Source organism: Montipora capricornis, chromosome 1, assembly GCF_036669925.1.
Source record: "Montipora capricornis isolate CH-2021 chromosome 1, ASM3666992v2, whole genome shotgun sequence".
NCBI lineage: Eukaryota > Metazoa > Cnidaria > Anthozoa > Scleractinia > Acroporidae > Montipora > Montipora capricornis.
This window is the reverse complement of record NC_090883.1, coordinates 34,920,525-34,937,476: the sequence shown is the minus strand read 5'-3', so window position 1 is coordinate 34,937,476 and position 16,952 is coordinate 34,920,525. Positions and strand designations below refer to the sequence as shown.

The following is a 16,952-nucleotide window of genomic DNA, read 5'->3' as shown; positions in this document are numbered from 1 at the left end:
TATTTGTGCAATGTTTACCGGTCACTCTACTGAGAAATTCTCACGGTCGAGTGAATATTATAAGATTGTTGTCACTGTCACGTAACAAAAAAATTAAATCAAAACTGTTCAATGAAATAAGCCAACAACTTGGAATGTTGTCACAGACAAATTCATAAATCACCTCACCAGTTCTCAAGTCTGTGCGATACATCGTTTTTGAGCTTTTTGTCGAAGTGTTTCACGCAACCATTATTTCTTACAAATGCAAACATGAATTGGAGAAATAAGAAAATAGCATTCAAGTCCTGGAATTAGAACTGAAAAAATTTAAAGAACTTTACGTGGAGTCCGTGGAGCAGTTTCAATGTGACTCGAGGCATTGAGGTGTAAAGATGTCAGAAGCTCACACCGGTTACCTTTGCCAAATTCCCAAACAAAATCAAAGCGTGCTTGTTCGGCCACTCAACAGCAAACATTCATCCAGCGTCACAGACAAATTAACCTCAATCTGCCAGCCACGAATTTGTGAATTTGTGTGTTGTGAATTTGTGAAATTCAAACTGCTCTATTTTCAAAACAAAGCAGGCCAGCAAAAATACATGTATCTTTAAAAAAATAATGTCTTTTACTTAATGAAGGTAAAAACTCACAATTTTTAATTTTTGATTTTTATGACGTCACATGAAAACCAAGAATACATACATCATTGTAAAGAAGAAAGCAAAAAACTTGTACATCATCCAGACTAAGAACAAAAGCAAAAAAATCTTAAATTTTATAACGTATGAAGGTCTCCGCACAAAAGAAAGGCTGGATAGACAAAGGCAATTATTGCCTTCTATCCTGTCGTGGGGATGCGGTATCATGTACTGGTACTGCTAATAGTAATAGTATAATGATAACAATAACAATAACAATAACAATAACAATAACAATAACAATATTATGACATATACAGACCATCAACAGCGGAGCATCTTGATGCCACCTCCCACAGAACAAGAGCAAATGCATACACATCAATGTATAAAAAGGACTCTCGTGTGAAGTTGATTGCTCCTTCAAGAACTTCAGGTGCCATGTACCGTTTTGTGCCAACCTGAGGGGGAAAAAAGCCACTTTACGCATAATTTTCTTTTTCAGCCTCACTGGTTACAGTTAATACCAACAGCTGACAAAAAGTCCTTCCTACTTTTTCCCCCAAATCAAAGTACTACGAAAACCACCTATGTTATTGAGTGAATGTGCTGCCCACTTCAGTTAAACATAATGATGAAATTCCTTTCCCATGGTGTGAGCAGTAGCCAGCTTTCGCTGTCAAGGTGTACTGGAACAACCATAACAATGACTTTTGATTTCTATTGTTTCGAATAGCTATTATGGGATGCCCAGGGGGCAAATACATATTAATTTGCCCCCTGAGCATCCCATAATGTCTTCTGAAACAATAGAAATCAAAATTGCTGCCGTATCTGCAAAAAGGTCTATTTCACAAATTTTAGTCGCAAAATTGCCACGCTGCATTTTGTCGTCAGTGGTTTAGCAAAACAAAATATGAGCCCACAATGTGTGTGTGTAAAGAAACCGCTGAAATGGTAAATGATCGAAGGAATGGAGTTGTGACTTGAAATTTAACTGCAGTGTTATGCTCAGTGAGCATAACACTGCAGTTAAATTACGCTATGTTCAGATTGAAAGACAATTCAGGGTGAGAAACAAAATAATTTTGTCATTCCTTTTATTTAGTTTAGCAAAAGTAGCAGCAAAGTGGCTACTGCTAACCCTTTTGAGATACTATCGGAGATAAGTGCCGGCCTGATGGCCTTCTGGCTCGTGAGCAAAGACTTTTATCAGCACAAGAAGATAAATTTGTATCCCCAAGCAGCCATGTAACGTTGTGTTTATTATGTTGTGTAACATGAAAAAAGATATGAATGTCGAATTGTGCAATAAAATGTGGTCAGCAGTTACTGTTTATTTCCCCAACGGGCTCAGATAAAAAAGGAAAAAATAATATAGTGTTCGATAATCGAGGACCAAGGACAACACCAAGGCTGAATATATTGGCTGTCAGAAAAGGGTTTTCCCAGGGTGGTTACCAGGCTCTCTCTTTTGCTTGAGCATGAAACTCTTGACAAACTCTTGTTCTTGTTTGGCCAATTCTCAATCATTCTCATGTGCTCTCAAGAGTTTCAGCAATCATCAACTCTCATTCTCGTTTGGCCAGGGCTTTACAGTGGGAAGCTCACATGTTATGGGCTTATCATGTACAGGGCTGTCAACTCTCCCGGTTAATCAAGGAGACTCCTGATTTTGGACCGAATCTCCTGATCTCAAGATTACAATCTGAAATCTCCTGATACATTGCCGAAGTTTGTAATTTCTAGTGAGAATCAACTTTCACAACAATAAAACTCCAAATTCTTTGTTTTTTTTAAAAAGTTATTTTAACATCGATAATAATCAAATTCAAACATTTACCTTCCTCTCAAACTCTGGTAAACCGTTCTTGCCAGCAGCAATGTGATTGGTCCAAAATAAACCAATCAAATCAAATGTTGCAATGCCATTGACATATTTTTCACAGTTTTTTTACTTTTGCCTGGATTGTGTGACTGGGTACTCTCTTTTTGTGTAAAAGATGCAATATGATGTCATCAGAACTGACGTGACAAGTGCTCTGATGTCATCTATCATCCCATCCCTATCGATTCTCAGTTATTGACTCCCAGAGGTTCCCCATTGACGAGTAAAATTGTTTGGCGTTAGACAGAGTAAAACACTAAGTCTGGCCGGTTTAGGCCGGTTTGGACGTCAAAGGGTTAATGCTCAAAAAATGTGAACCAAGCAAGGTGCAGATTTTGTTAGCTTGCTTTATGCAAAACAAATATTCATGCAAAAGTAAATAAATATTGATATATACAGTTTTCAGGAAGTGTCGGCCGACAATAAAATATTTTTCCATCAGCAAAAAATTTTGCAACATGAAAACGACATAAATTTTGAACTGCAAAATTTTGCTACATTCAATTTTTCTATTGTATTTTGGCTGCACGAGTAAACTGCAAAATCGAAAATGACGTCGATTTCAGCGGCCACCATGATCAAGTTATCTTGCATGTTTACTAACAACTTGATACTTTTTCTTTCAAGTGTTATGAAGTTTGACAATTAACAAATGTGCAAATTCAACACAAAGACCACTATCACTCTTGAAGTTGACCATTGTTTCTCGCAAAGTCAATATTCACTCTCCTAGATGATTATTTATCACCAGTTAATTCAGGGTGGTTAATTCCATCATTTTGGAAATAGCAGCTGCTTTTTATTCATCAGCGTCACAAATTCTTGCCGATTTTGGGGCTCATTTGTACAAACTCAAGCACACTTCCAACAGCCCTGTTAAATTTTCGTGAGTTATGCACACGCCGTGGGCCCATTGTCGCCATGGACTTACAATCTTACACTCTTACAACCTGGTGATATAGTCACAGCTAGTGCACTACGACAAAAGTAATAAAAACAGACCTAGAATTTTGAAAAATCCATTCCCTCCTACCCTGCCCACCAAATACATGAACAAAGACTGAGCAAAGTAAAAAAAAGCCCAATTTTCATCACCAACCTGCCCATGTGTCTCACCAGGATCTCCCCCACTGTGAAATTTTGCTGCCAGACCAAAGTCAGATAAGCAACAGGTTAAGTCTTTTTCACAAGCACGTTTTTACTTTTGAAGTCTCTGTGAGCAATGCAGGGCTTAAAATGTGCTCCATGAAATTCAGTATGAAGATAAGACAGACCACTTGCCATGCTTCCAGCCATGCCACACAACTCTGGCCAATTTACTACACACTTTTTAAGATAATCAGCCAGCGAACCATTTTCATGAAACTGTGTGACTAGCCAAAACTCCACACATTGGCCATCCAAATGTTTTCTGCTGCTAAAAAATTAAGAATGCTTTCATGCTTTACATTACAGGCTGTATAGATTTCCTTCTCACATGCCCAAGTAGCTTTGTAGGATGCTGGTAATATTTTTACTGCTACAACATCTTGTAAAAAGTTTGCCTTCCAAACTGTCCCAAACTGGCCTTGAGAAATAACCTCAACTAACTGGATAGGTTTTATGCCAAGATCTGGAGAAGGTGGTGGCATTGTGTGTAATGGTTCTTCCTCAGAAACAGAGATGAAAGTGATGTTCTGTGCCTGTAATACATAAAACCCCAACTATGGATATAACTGATATTCCAAATATAGGCAGCACACACAGAAGTAGGATATTCCAAGGAATGCCTTTGCCTGCAGTTGGAGAAGGTGTAGATGTTGATGTATTTATTCCTATTTATATAAAAAAAAATGAAAACAGACTTTTCCTCAAAATTCAACCAACAAAAAAATAAATCACATTTGGGAACATACCAAATGGTTGATCCTTAGTCACATACATGTACAGGGTTACAAGTGGGCTAAATGCCCTAGCTGGACAACCAACCAGTACATTATGAAATGATTAATCCACATTTTATTGTGTGATTCCTTCTCTTGCCTTAACAAAATTTTCTGGGGGTAGGACATTACCAAACCACATGCTGTTCACAAAATGTAATAAGCATTAAAGGAGCAAAGAAGGCAGACGTCAGAGGTAAAATTCTTGATCTTCCCAGTGAAACCATGCTAACAAAGTGAGATATTGATTTACATAACAGTATTTGGGGCACTGTTTTTCAGACAACTGCCTGAACATATGCAGCTGTACCGTTTAGTCTTTTGATTAGTCAAGAATAAGAGTAAAAGAAAGAGAGTTGAAGTAACCCTCTTATGTAATTACAATGAGTACTTAAGGTGGCTGAACACGCTTTCCGCGCAGTCAGTGTACCTAGTTGTTTCAAAGCTAGCACGGCGTTTAAAAAGCAAAACGAACATAGCATTGATTGCGACAATTTTAACGGAAGGTTATAATAAAAGGGTAGAAAAGCACATATTCACTAACTGCATGTTGTTCATTCTTGAATGAGGGAAATCCAAGGAACCCAGAAATACGCTGATTTCATACAACTCAGTTGTTATTCAGTCGTTAGAATTTCAAGAAATCTGGCAAAAAAATAGTTAAAAAACAGCATGAATGAGCTATCACCCAAAAAATTGAATTCTAACACAGCCAATTTTAAATAATTAACAGAAAATGGGAGTGAAAATGATACATGGCAAATTGCGAAAATTACCACTGTCAAAACTTTATTAGAACAGTATTGAAAGAAGGAATTTTATGTGAATTTGTAGCGGGCAAATCATGAAAAAATTCTAACAACTAGACTTTTTTTAAAATAAACAACCATCATTTTAAGCCTCGTTTTTAACCAACCCCATTACCATAGCAACAGCACAAACCTTAAGAGAGTCCAAGCTAAATAAATACACTTAAGCACTAGAGTACAGAAACGCAGAAAATCACAGGGAATGCACAAACCTGATTAAAACCGCTGACCACACGCTCCTGCTGTTAACTCTGTTAAGCTACATTTAACTGCTACAAATCAACCAGAGACTTACTTGGCGATTGTGATGATGTTGCCGCTGGAGTGGTCACCTCATTGTCAATGCCCAATTTATTGTTAGCATTACACAAGTCTGTATCACAGCAGCAGAAATAAAATCCGTTATTTGCTCTGATTCCAAACATGCATGTTGTCCTGCTACAATTTTCCTCAATCCTCTTCCAACAACCCTGCCTCTGGACATCAAGATTACCAGTGTCATTTTTCCACAAGGCATAACAGAACTCATCAACACCACAAGTTGTGTTTGTTAGATTGCATGAGGTCAAATCATTGCAGTTTTCTCCCAAGTGACATTGTAACTGAACAGTGCGGTAGAAGTGTAAACATCTAAAAGAATGAAAAAAATATATAGGTATTGCTGATTCTTCCTTGTGTGTCCTGAGAGTGAAACTTGTTGAATTTACTCTGGCTAATACCAGACCAGTTGACTCATCAATAGGAACTGCTTCAGGGATGAATGGGTTATCCAAAATAAGCATAAAAATAAATTACATCATTATTCCACTATTACACCATTTTACCATATTTGGTCAAGAGAACGCACAAAATATGAGACGGTAATACACTGTTGTGTCCCAGTTTGACCGGTTTAGAACAGAGCAAATACGGACGGAACCGCAGTTTTTCAATGAAAGAAATTGTTTTCAACACGATACATTTAAGCCTTAGAATTTAGCTTGTCACTGCATTTCATTTATACAATCAAATAAAGGACATTAATTTGGCAGGCTTTCTGTGCTGTTTACATCGTTCACAAGTGCCCTGAAGGACAGACGATGCATTTTTTAGAAACACTCTTACCAGATACAATTGAATCAAACTAACACCTTTTTGTAGTGGTATAATAAATCTCTTATTTGATGGTTTAACATATAATACTCTTGGACATTTTGCTCATTTTGCTTGTATTTTTCCTCGCCCCTGGGGGGCTCGCAAAATATCTGCGGGTATTATATGTTAAACCATCGAATAAGATTTATATACAGTTGTACATGAGTTCTGAAAGAACAAAGATAACTTGAAAAAGATGACAGGCTACTATACTGGTTAATTTAATGGAGGGTTAACCCAATGACCTCTCAGCCCCCCTAGGCCACCCCCAGTTGAGGAATAAAACGTTAGACAGAGTAAAATCTGTTAAGCCTCACTCCCAGGAGTCAATGGGTTAATCCACAATGAAATGGAATTTGTTGGTCATGGAGAGGAAGAATACAGCCTCAAAATCAAAAGCGAAAGTCTGTATACATGTATAATAAACCCACCTCTACTACCCTTGTTTTCTCAGTCCATACTGTAAGTTACGAGCTGAGTTTTAAAATGAGGATCCGTAACTTACAATACGGACCGAGAAAACGAGGTTAGTAAGATATTTATTACATCTCTGAGGTTAATCCAGTGCGTGGACAAGGAAAAAAAACTAGTCAAGAGGAAGTTTCCACTGCCACAAAGACTGCCGTGTCAAAATCCGAAAAACTAAATCTTCTTGGCTGTTTGAATAATTGCTTGCAAGATTCAAACGGTTTTACAAGTTAATATAACAGAAACGACAACATGTTTTATCGAAATTTTAAATTTAGCGGGCTGTACAGCAGGCAGTACCATAGAATACGGCCTGCTAATTTAACCAATCATAGTGCACATACTATCTGAGAGATATAAAATTGTTTTAGTGAATATCAAGAAAGTGCATAACAATGGGCTAAAACACGATAAAAAGGCACGAAAAGTGCTTGATTGGCTTAGCAGCCGCGCATCAAAAATGTTATATTCACCGGGGTAGCGCAGTGAATATAACACTAAATTTTTAAATTCACCGCTGAAAATTATACTAATTACTATTATTGTTCAATCTTAAATTAAGACTTGAGTTTTATTCACTAAGAGGTGACCTGCTGTATCTTGATGCTGTCAAGTTCAAAAGCTAACTCTTGATAGGAGAATATGAGTCATGTTCACTAAACATAATAACATTATATTATTATTATGTTGCCCCTAACATTATATTATTATTGTTGCCCCTAAATGCAAAGAAAAACAGAGTGGGAATTGATGAGTGTTGTCCACGCAAAGGGTCCCAATGCTTTAAGAAAAACATTCTTCACTCTGGAAATGCAAATTGACACCAACTACAGGTTTTGCCTTGACTACATCATCATTATATTTATCATCAAAACACAATTGTCTGGGGAAAGATCAAGACAATGATAGTGAATGTCAAAGATTAATCTCTGCAAAAACCAGAGGATTAGGGCAACTAAACGTTAATGCAATTACGGTTGTATTCAATTTGATAAGGAAGTTTGCTCCCCTGGAAGACACAATTACTGACTAGCCAAGTAGGTTAAACCCTAAGCAAGGGAAAAATTACGTTTCAGTTACAATCAGTCTGACTTAAAAGGGCAGTTTCACGGTTTTGCGTATGTCCATTAGCTTTGGTGCAATCAATAGTAAATTTTGTGGTTCTTACTAAACCAAATGATGTTCATTAATCAAAGAAAGTATTATTTAAGCAAATACAATGAACTACTGAGACCCAAATTTGGTGAAAGGTACTGCGGGTTTACACAGAAAACAGCAAATTTAGTCGAATGCATTTCATTCTACGCATGAGTTGTTATAGTAACACGAGTTATCTATTCGCATGAAGTAGGTTCATAACACAAAAAAAAAATGCAAAAGTAATTCCAACGAGTGATTCTATTTCTATGGCATTATTTCCGATTCCTGCATCAGTGGTTTTGATTGTTTCGATAACAATGGAATTAAAGGGGCTGACATGAGAGTTTTGCCTGAATGCAGAGATGTGAAACCATCCCTTAAATGCAGGGTTCCTCTTTACTGTTTTATTCTGTAAAAATTACTGCCTTAATAATGATGATGATGATGATGATGATGATGAATTTATTTAAGTGTCATAGTGTGTTTAATAAAAAGGCACTAAAAATTTATTTCCACTATTACAAAAATCTAATCAAATCAACTCAATCGTATCAAGTCATACATAGGTTGGTATCGAAGAGGGGACAACTGGAAATTTTAAAAAACTAAATTATATCTTCACGATAGAAAAGACTGTTTACAATATGTGAATAATTTAAAAATTGGAAAAAGACCATTAAGCATTTCTAAAGAAAAAGGTAATACAAAAAACAAAGTAAAATTATGTAAAGAAATGTAGACCAGGTCACATGAATATTAAACACTAAATTCATGGTCCCGACGGAAACATTTGTTTTGTTTTCTAGAGAGTCTGACGCATGTTTCCAGAGATGAAGTCGAGCAAAACATCAAGTACTCGTAGGAAAACAACACTAACTAAATAATTTCCTGAGGGAATGATGACATATGATGTGCTTTGTTATTTATTTATGTTTTTGTGTTTAACAATCGCAGCAGAAAAATCCGGACACGGGGTAACAAAAATTGTATCCTGGTCGAGATACATTTGAATCAACTCAGGGCCACATACAAAGAATTAACCAATCACAGTGCTTTTAATGAGGAGAATAACAATAATAATAATAATATAATACAAAATAATAACTTTATTCAGAGTAATCAGAAGTGGCTCTTCTACATCAAGCTACTCTATAAATGCAACATTCAAAAAAAGTGGCCCAAGTCTGGAATCGATATAACAAACCAGGCCAGATGGCCTACACAAAAAAAGTACATGCACGTAAAAAAAAAAACGAATTATAATCACCAGGAAAATTGAAATACACTAAATTCAAATTAAATAATGTCGTATGTACGAAAGTTTTGTGTTTCCTGAAGTCTTCATGTTTCTTCAAATAAGATTTTCCAGCAGAGGGAAAATGATTAGACTTAGTGATGAAACAATATTATGCGGTAGTTTATTAAAAGTTCTGACAAGAAGTGCTTTCGTTTTGTTGAGCGAAAGTCTAGGTATATAACAAAACCGTATTTAGCCCGTAATAAGTCGATGCGGATGTATAAGTGGACCCCCCATACATTGATTTGACAAAAAACGCAATTTCAAAGAATTTCTTTGTCACAGTGTTCATGGGACACTAATAATGTATTCTTCGATTTCTGGAATAATAATACACAAAAAAAATAACGGCTTATTCAATGTTCCACAAGTTTGCTCTTCAACAGCTGTGAATATGCTACTCTATCCTGCAAAATCGAAAAAATCTAAAAAAATATATATATAATACCTGTTTAATTATTCAAGGATAAAGGGCTTTAGAGGATACGCACAATGCATACATCATAAGCAGGAAAAAAGAAATATTGCGAACGAGCGAAAATGTGCAAGGTTTAATTGGTCCTTGACTACGATGACAAACAAAACAAAACTCATAAATAACAATACGAAGTTTGCAAAAGCATTTAAATCTGCCAGGTTTGATATGAAAATAAAAAAACCATTAATGTCGTTTTCACGCAAACACGAGTGACACTGCTTGCATGCAAACACGAGGTTTGTGCCAGGTTACTAAGCCGTTGAAACGATCGTGTTTTATTCGAATAAGACAGAAATTTTACAGCAAAGCAGTGTCTATTTCATAGTTGTGCTTGTGAGTATTTAACATTTAGAGTTGGTAAATCCTTTTTAAAAAGGAATTGCTCACATTCGAATTTTTGGAAGTCTTTTGTCATTCATTTTGAAGTCTTTTACAATGTACGTCGGCTTTTGTCCACTGCGTTCGTTATGCCCAAGACAACATTATATGTTAATTTGAATAAATTACTTAGCTGGAAGCCCCCGTGTATAAGTCGAGGGCGATTTTTGGAGCTTCTTTTGAGGCCATAAAAGGTCGACTTATACACGGGTAAATAACAAATATATATGATTGTTATTATTAGCAGAAAAAAAAAAAACCACCTCTTTTGATTTGAAATTATTTACTTTTTGCTGCTGGGACAACTTCTATTCCACTAGAGTTATTGGAAAGAATGAATACTAGTATTCATAGTAGTTACAGCTATAGATGCGAGAAAGAAAAGTGTTTGCACTAGAGCCAAACCTTATTGGACAACTTAGTCTTGGCAAGTACAGGCCTACAGGGCAAGTACAACTCAGTGTACTATAACGTGTGCAAGATGAAAAATTAATGTATTAACTACAGCCTTTGTAACATGGGGAGAAATGCCTCACAGATCACCGAAGAGGGAACATCATAGTTGAATAAATCCTTTAGTGGAACCAATATTCTTTACTCTTTATTTAGCAAGAAACACGTAATTTTATTAAGACCAAGTGTAACTACTCAGTGTGACCTTCATTGGCAGAATCAGTACAATTTTCCTGTTGGTCATGCCATAAACACAAGCTTGGTGATTGCAAAAAAAAAAAAGAAAGAAAAGAAAATGCTTCCAACAAAACTCTTGCAAAATATGCTCGACCAAGGAGGGTTAAGTTAAGAAATACTGCTTGTAGCTTCCCTTTTGTCTCAAGGTTCAGTAAGTTGTTGCTGAGCAAGCTAAGTCAAACAGTAGGTTTTATTGAAAATGACATCAGGGTTTTTTCCTCTCTTTTACTTATCAGTTTATTCAGATTCTCTCTTTAGCAAGATTAATGAACTTTAATTAAAGAGAGACCAAAAGCAGGTCAGCAATGACTTGCTTGGTATATTCCCAACTAACCTGCGAACAGGCCTACTTTTCTTTAGACATGGTGCGAAAAGATACCTTTTCACGACTGTCCAAAGAAAAGTAAGCTTGATCGCAGGTTAATTCCCAACAGAATACAATGTAATAAACAAAAGGGCTAGCAAAAGTTTCAAATGTCCTTAAGAAAATCGAGAAAATTATTTTGGTTTTGGTCACTGTACGATTGCATTGCAGGCTCAAGCCAACTTAACTTATCGCAAGAATAAATAACCCGTGAGCTCCACTTTTAAGCTTGGCCAAATCTATATATTACTGTAGTTTTTTCCGGCTACAAGGTGCACTCTATCATAAGATGCATCTTTAACTTTCAAACTTGATAGCATTTATGTCACAAGCTGAAAATCTCATCAAAATACTCGATGATTGCACTGCAACTCGAGAAAAGTAGCAGAAGGAAATTCAACAAGACTTAAGAGAAAAACCTTTAACTCTGCTGTTATTAGTACTTTCTGGGCGGGTGCTTTTGTTGTACAACGCTAAGAATTGAAGACCATCATCACAAATGTTGGTGTGAGGCCACCATTCTGGAATCGCATTAAGGGTAAGACTGGGCTGAGTTTAAGATACAAGATGGCGGCAAAGAATCGAATCATCATCCCCGCACAAATTTTAATTGTTGCAAGAAGATACTCGCCTATAAGATGCACCTTGAGTTTAGCTCAAATTTGGGGCCAACAAGCAATTTCTTTGAGAAAAATGATGTGCCTTAAAACTCAAAAGCTATGGTAGTACTTATTATAATTTTCATTGAAGGGTAGAAGTGATTATCGCACTTATATGGAAAATTTAAGCAAGTTTCTCTTAAAGACACCTGAAAATTCAAGTAGCCTCAATGGGAATCCAACCAATGACCTCTGCGATGCTGGAGCAATTCAGTTTGTTGGGCTCACGCGAAATGACTTGATGAATGAAATAAATGTATAATTTATTATCATTTCCATTTGTTTGTTGCCACAGGCTGGGAATGTATCATAACTTGACAAGACGTAAAGCCCCAGCAACAGCCAAAATATTAAGAAATGGTTACATTCCCACTATTTCAATATCATTTTTTTAATGATAACTAAATTCTACAAATAAGGCTATGAATCCAGCATAAGTTTCTCTTGACAGGTCAAGTGAGATTTTCAAGTTTACTGAATTTTCTTGTACATTCTGTAACATGGAAATGTTGTTTTTTGGAAAAAAAAAGTTTGATATTCATAACACTTTTAAGGCCTACAAAGTATTTTTTAAATGCAAGTTAGGCGTACAAAAATTACGGTTTTTTTACACCATCTTGAGTCATTCAACTTTGTAATTTAATGGGTATAGTACACATTTCGTGTTCATGCGTCAACCTACTAGAGATTTTACAGAATTAAAAGATATCACTTCCCTTGGAACAAGGGAAAAACACTACAAGAGGTCAGACATAATAGCCTAATACACTCGCAAAATAATCTGTTTCAAAAATGATTTGTTAAGGGAAACCACAATTACAAGATTTTACAATGACTCGCGGAAGAAAAGACAAATAACACGCATAATTTAAAAAGGAGGATTTTGGGGAGCATGATCCACCAAAAGGCAAATATTGTTTCTAACAACACTTAAAATTCGCAAGCTTTTACAAATCATCGTAAATTTAATCCATCCGACTTTGACACCAATATTGCTTTATGTAGACTTTTGGCAGAGGGGGCACAAACCGTGTCTAGGTGTTTTCCTAGCGTCCGTACTGCGGACTCAAACTATCATTTAAGTGGACTGGTGATCGCGCAGAAAAAAATATGGCTCGTAAACTTCGTGCCCCCGAAAAAGTCAAATCAGAAACATACAAATGAAAAACACACGCATCACCCTTTAAGGATAATGGATACAGTACAACTGTAGACCTGGATGACACAAAGCACATTACTTGTTGGAAGACGGAATTCCCAACAAGAGCATTAATGGCTTCGGAAAGTTGGTGGCACACAATCGTAGTTTGGTAATGTAAACAAAAGAGCACACAAACATATTAACTTCAAAGGAAAACACACAAGATTCCGAATATTGCTTCGGACCAAAACCCGAGCACGAGCCGAGTTTAATTTGAGGAACATTTTCCCACATAACCATTACAATACGACTCTGAAACACTACCCGAAACTGTTTTCATAAATCTATAGAGAAAAGGAAGCCGAGGGAAGAATTCTGAGATGAGATAATACATTTGAAAATCTGGTAGTAGCAATGATAACCGTATTACCAACTTACATACTATATACATATACGGGCTGCAAAGTAAGCTTTTTTTTTCCTGGCTCAAGGGAATTCACGTCTTCGCTATTGTTCAACCACAGGAGAACTTTAAACGGAATAAGAAAGACGAACCGTTTTTCGGTATCGGGACCCTGAAATGATCGGTAAAACAAACCCGCATCTACGATCGGACCGGACACGCCAACCAATCGTCACAACATTCAACCCTCTCGAATCAGCACCCGTACTTTGACAAAAACATGTTTCTAAACATTGTAAAGCAATTGAAAGCTCTCTCAGATTACTATTAAGGTAATTGAAATAGGAAATATTTTCCCGATTGGGGGAAGAAAAATAGGTATGTTAAAATAAGACGAATTTAGCGACTGCGAAACGACGAGTGTAAAAGCACCCCCTAGAAAAATCGCTCATTTTCCACGCCATGTCACGGAGTTGAACCCGTTGCGAACTAAACAAAACAGATCACACAGCGAAGAACTAAATTGCGCTTTTCAATCGTCCAGAAACAGCAAACAACTTTTAGTAAGTGGCGCTTTGTATTTAGGTATCAAAACGGATGAAAGTGTAAGCATTTTCCCTCTAGATCCGAAATAACTGTGGATACAATTTCGCACAACCCAGAAACGTACTCGTGGTCGTGGAACACGTACGTCTGCCTGTTCCAGACGCGAGCCAGATTACAGAAGTGCATTTGACCAAACTTAGGCATTCCCAAATCAGATTTAATCTGACAGGGATACGATCTTAATACAATCCCTTTACAACCCCCCGTTGTACCTACCTAAACAGTGCAAGACCCAGTAAAAAAACAGCACAAACGCGTGGAAATACGACAGCACTCATAATCCCGAAGCATAGCTCTTTACCTTCGGACAACTATAACAAAACACCACCGTATGCATGCTCTTTGTGATACTTGATTGACAGTTGTTTGTCAATCGAAGTGTCTCTTGTGCCACAGTACTTGGTTTTTTGCGCTTGTAAGAGAGTCTCAGTACCGGCAAAATGAGTGACAGGAATCGCGGAACTCCCACGCGGTGAGATTACATAATAATGTAACAATCACCAGCTAAAGGGGGTGATTCTTGTCCTATGACTTTCCATATAATTTCCTACAGGATGCACTTAACACACAACCTTTTGTGTTTTCGTCTTAACCGCAGATCAATCCAGCTTTTCGCTGCAAGACTACGGAAGTAATTTATAATCATCTTTCACTGGATGATCTAACGTTGAACGGTCATGTGGCGAGCATAGAGCCAAATCAAACACATCACTGATAGTGACTGGTAAGGTTAATAATTAAATAAGTAAATGTTTAGTGGGAGAGAAGGTCAGGTTATAGTATGGGTATGATGTTTTTTCATCCAATTTATCGCCTTTCATTTAACGAAAGAGTTTTCGGGGATGGTTCGGTAACGACGGGAGGCCAAACGAATGCCATAAAAGGGCGCAGGCTAAAACAATCTTATCTTGGTGCGCACAAGTTATTCCAAATTACATTATCGGGTGGTGAAAGACCGAAATAATCGGGTGTTCATTATTTCCATTACTCCTGCTATGAAAATTTTCGTTATTTGCCATCATTCCAGTAAAAAGAACTTAATCATTTCTCCGTTGTGAAAAAAGCTTACGTTATATTCCGGATCGACAAGTCGATTATTCCAAAAGAAGATTGTTAGGTTCGCATTATTCCGTCCCACACATATTTCCGTTATGCTTATGCCATTATTCCTCTTCAACCCCCGCATACATTTGAAATATACCTAGTTGTGACTGAATGAACCAAACTATTTAAATTTGTCTGGTTTGCCACCGACAGGACATCCACTAAGTTTCAAGGGAGAAGATCTTCTAGTAGGCAAGGATTTCGGGGATTTGTAAGGGACGCTGGTACCTACTAATTCAAAGAATATGCTGTGGCCCCACCGGTTTATTAGCCATGCAGGAAATGTAAGATCCTTAACAAGTTTCAATTAATCATCCAAAAACAAAACTGGTCGTAACCACGATAAGATAATTCATGGAATTAATGTTCGTAAACGAGCTTTTAACTTTACACAAAGCAAGTGTACGTGGCCCGTTTCTTTTCTCAAAAGTGAAGCTTATTATCTCTTAAAAATGCATGGTTTCCCCCCAGTTTTCTTTTTGGTTACCAAGAGTATGTTACTGAAGATTTAACTTTCTCGCAGATATTTTTAAACCGCGCAAAAATATCTCCGTATTAGTCACAGAAGCGTCACCGATAGGAAACCCGAGTAATCTCGACATGCGCAAAACGTATTGCGCAATAACGCCATAGTAGGCACCCCACGTCCTTAAAAATTTCATAAAAAGGTCAAAAAAACGAGAAGAGCTATGTTTCAAAGCATTACGGCTGAAAAAGTCCTGAAAGGAAAAAGAATGTTAAAAAAAAACACCACACACACACACACAAGGACATCCAAGTGTGAAGGCCCAACCAAACTCGTTAATTGACAGTTACTCTTCTGAGCAGCTGAAGGAAAGGCCTTATTACCTATTTGCATTAAACTTCAGCCTGCGTAGCAAGCGCTGAAAGGGGAGGAATAGCGAGAGCGAGGGCTGCGCTTGCAAGGCAGGCTGATTAAACTTCTAATTACTTTAACACAAAGACATTAAAACAAACCCAATGAAAACTCAATCAAGGAAACAAAAAAATCTTCCATAAAAAAACCAATTATAATAATAATTCTTAGGCGACATGAAATTAGGATACAACCCGGGGATTACATAACCGTTGCTTTAGGGACTGAACTACAAGGTCAAATTTCAACAGCCCTTGATATTTGAGATGTTATTCTACGTTGGCATAGCCAATATTCTGACGTGGGGTAATTATCACCAAACGTTTTTCTTGTTCTTGGTGTGGGTCCATTTCCATTACTAGGACTAACGCCCAGAGGCCGGTTGCTCGAAGCCTGGGTAGCGCTATCCGTTGGTTACGAGGTATCAAAACCTATAGGTTACCATGGTATTTAATGCTGGCCAGCGCTAACCGTGCTTCGAGCAACCCGGGCCAGGTGGATTCATAGCAATGTAGACAGAACATGGAATTACACTGTTAATTGATATCTCAGTACGATGTTGGTGATTCAAATAATGAAGTGATTCATCTTTGCGTAGTGAACATCTAATTAGTGCAAGGGGTACATACGTTACCAAGGGCGGAAATATTTTGGGGTATCAAGGACACTTCCATCAGAATTGAATTAAGCGTTTGAGCAGAATTTCGAGCAGAATAACCCATTTTTACGACACTGCCGACAAGCAGAGAGGAAAATTATGCAATTCTAGTGAGCTATGCGACCCAATGCGAACCACTGTTCTTACAGTACTCTATGGCACGAAAATCTGACCCTTTCGCTGCCGCTTTTTATGGCGCGAAAAATCTAAAAGGTGTGCAGTCGCGATGGTGCGTGTAAATACCCAATCGGCAAAAGATCGGTTTGTTGTAAAATTAATTTCATTGACTTATAATCTCTTTCTTTTCAGGATTCCA

At 37.2% G+C, this 16,952-nt stretch overlaps 1 pseudogene; it reads right to left on the bottom strand.

Moving 5' to 3' along the window:
* Positions 1–6,021, bottom strand: part of LOC138014578 (activin receptor type-2A-like) — an 11,699-nt pseudogene extending 5,678 nt beyond the window's left edge.
* Positions 6,022–16,952: the final 10,931 nt, after the last annotated feature.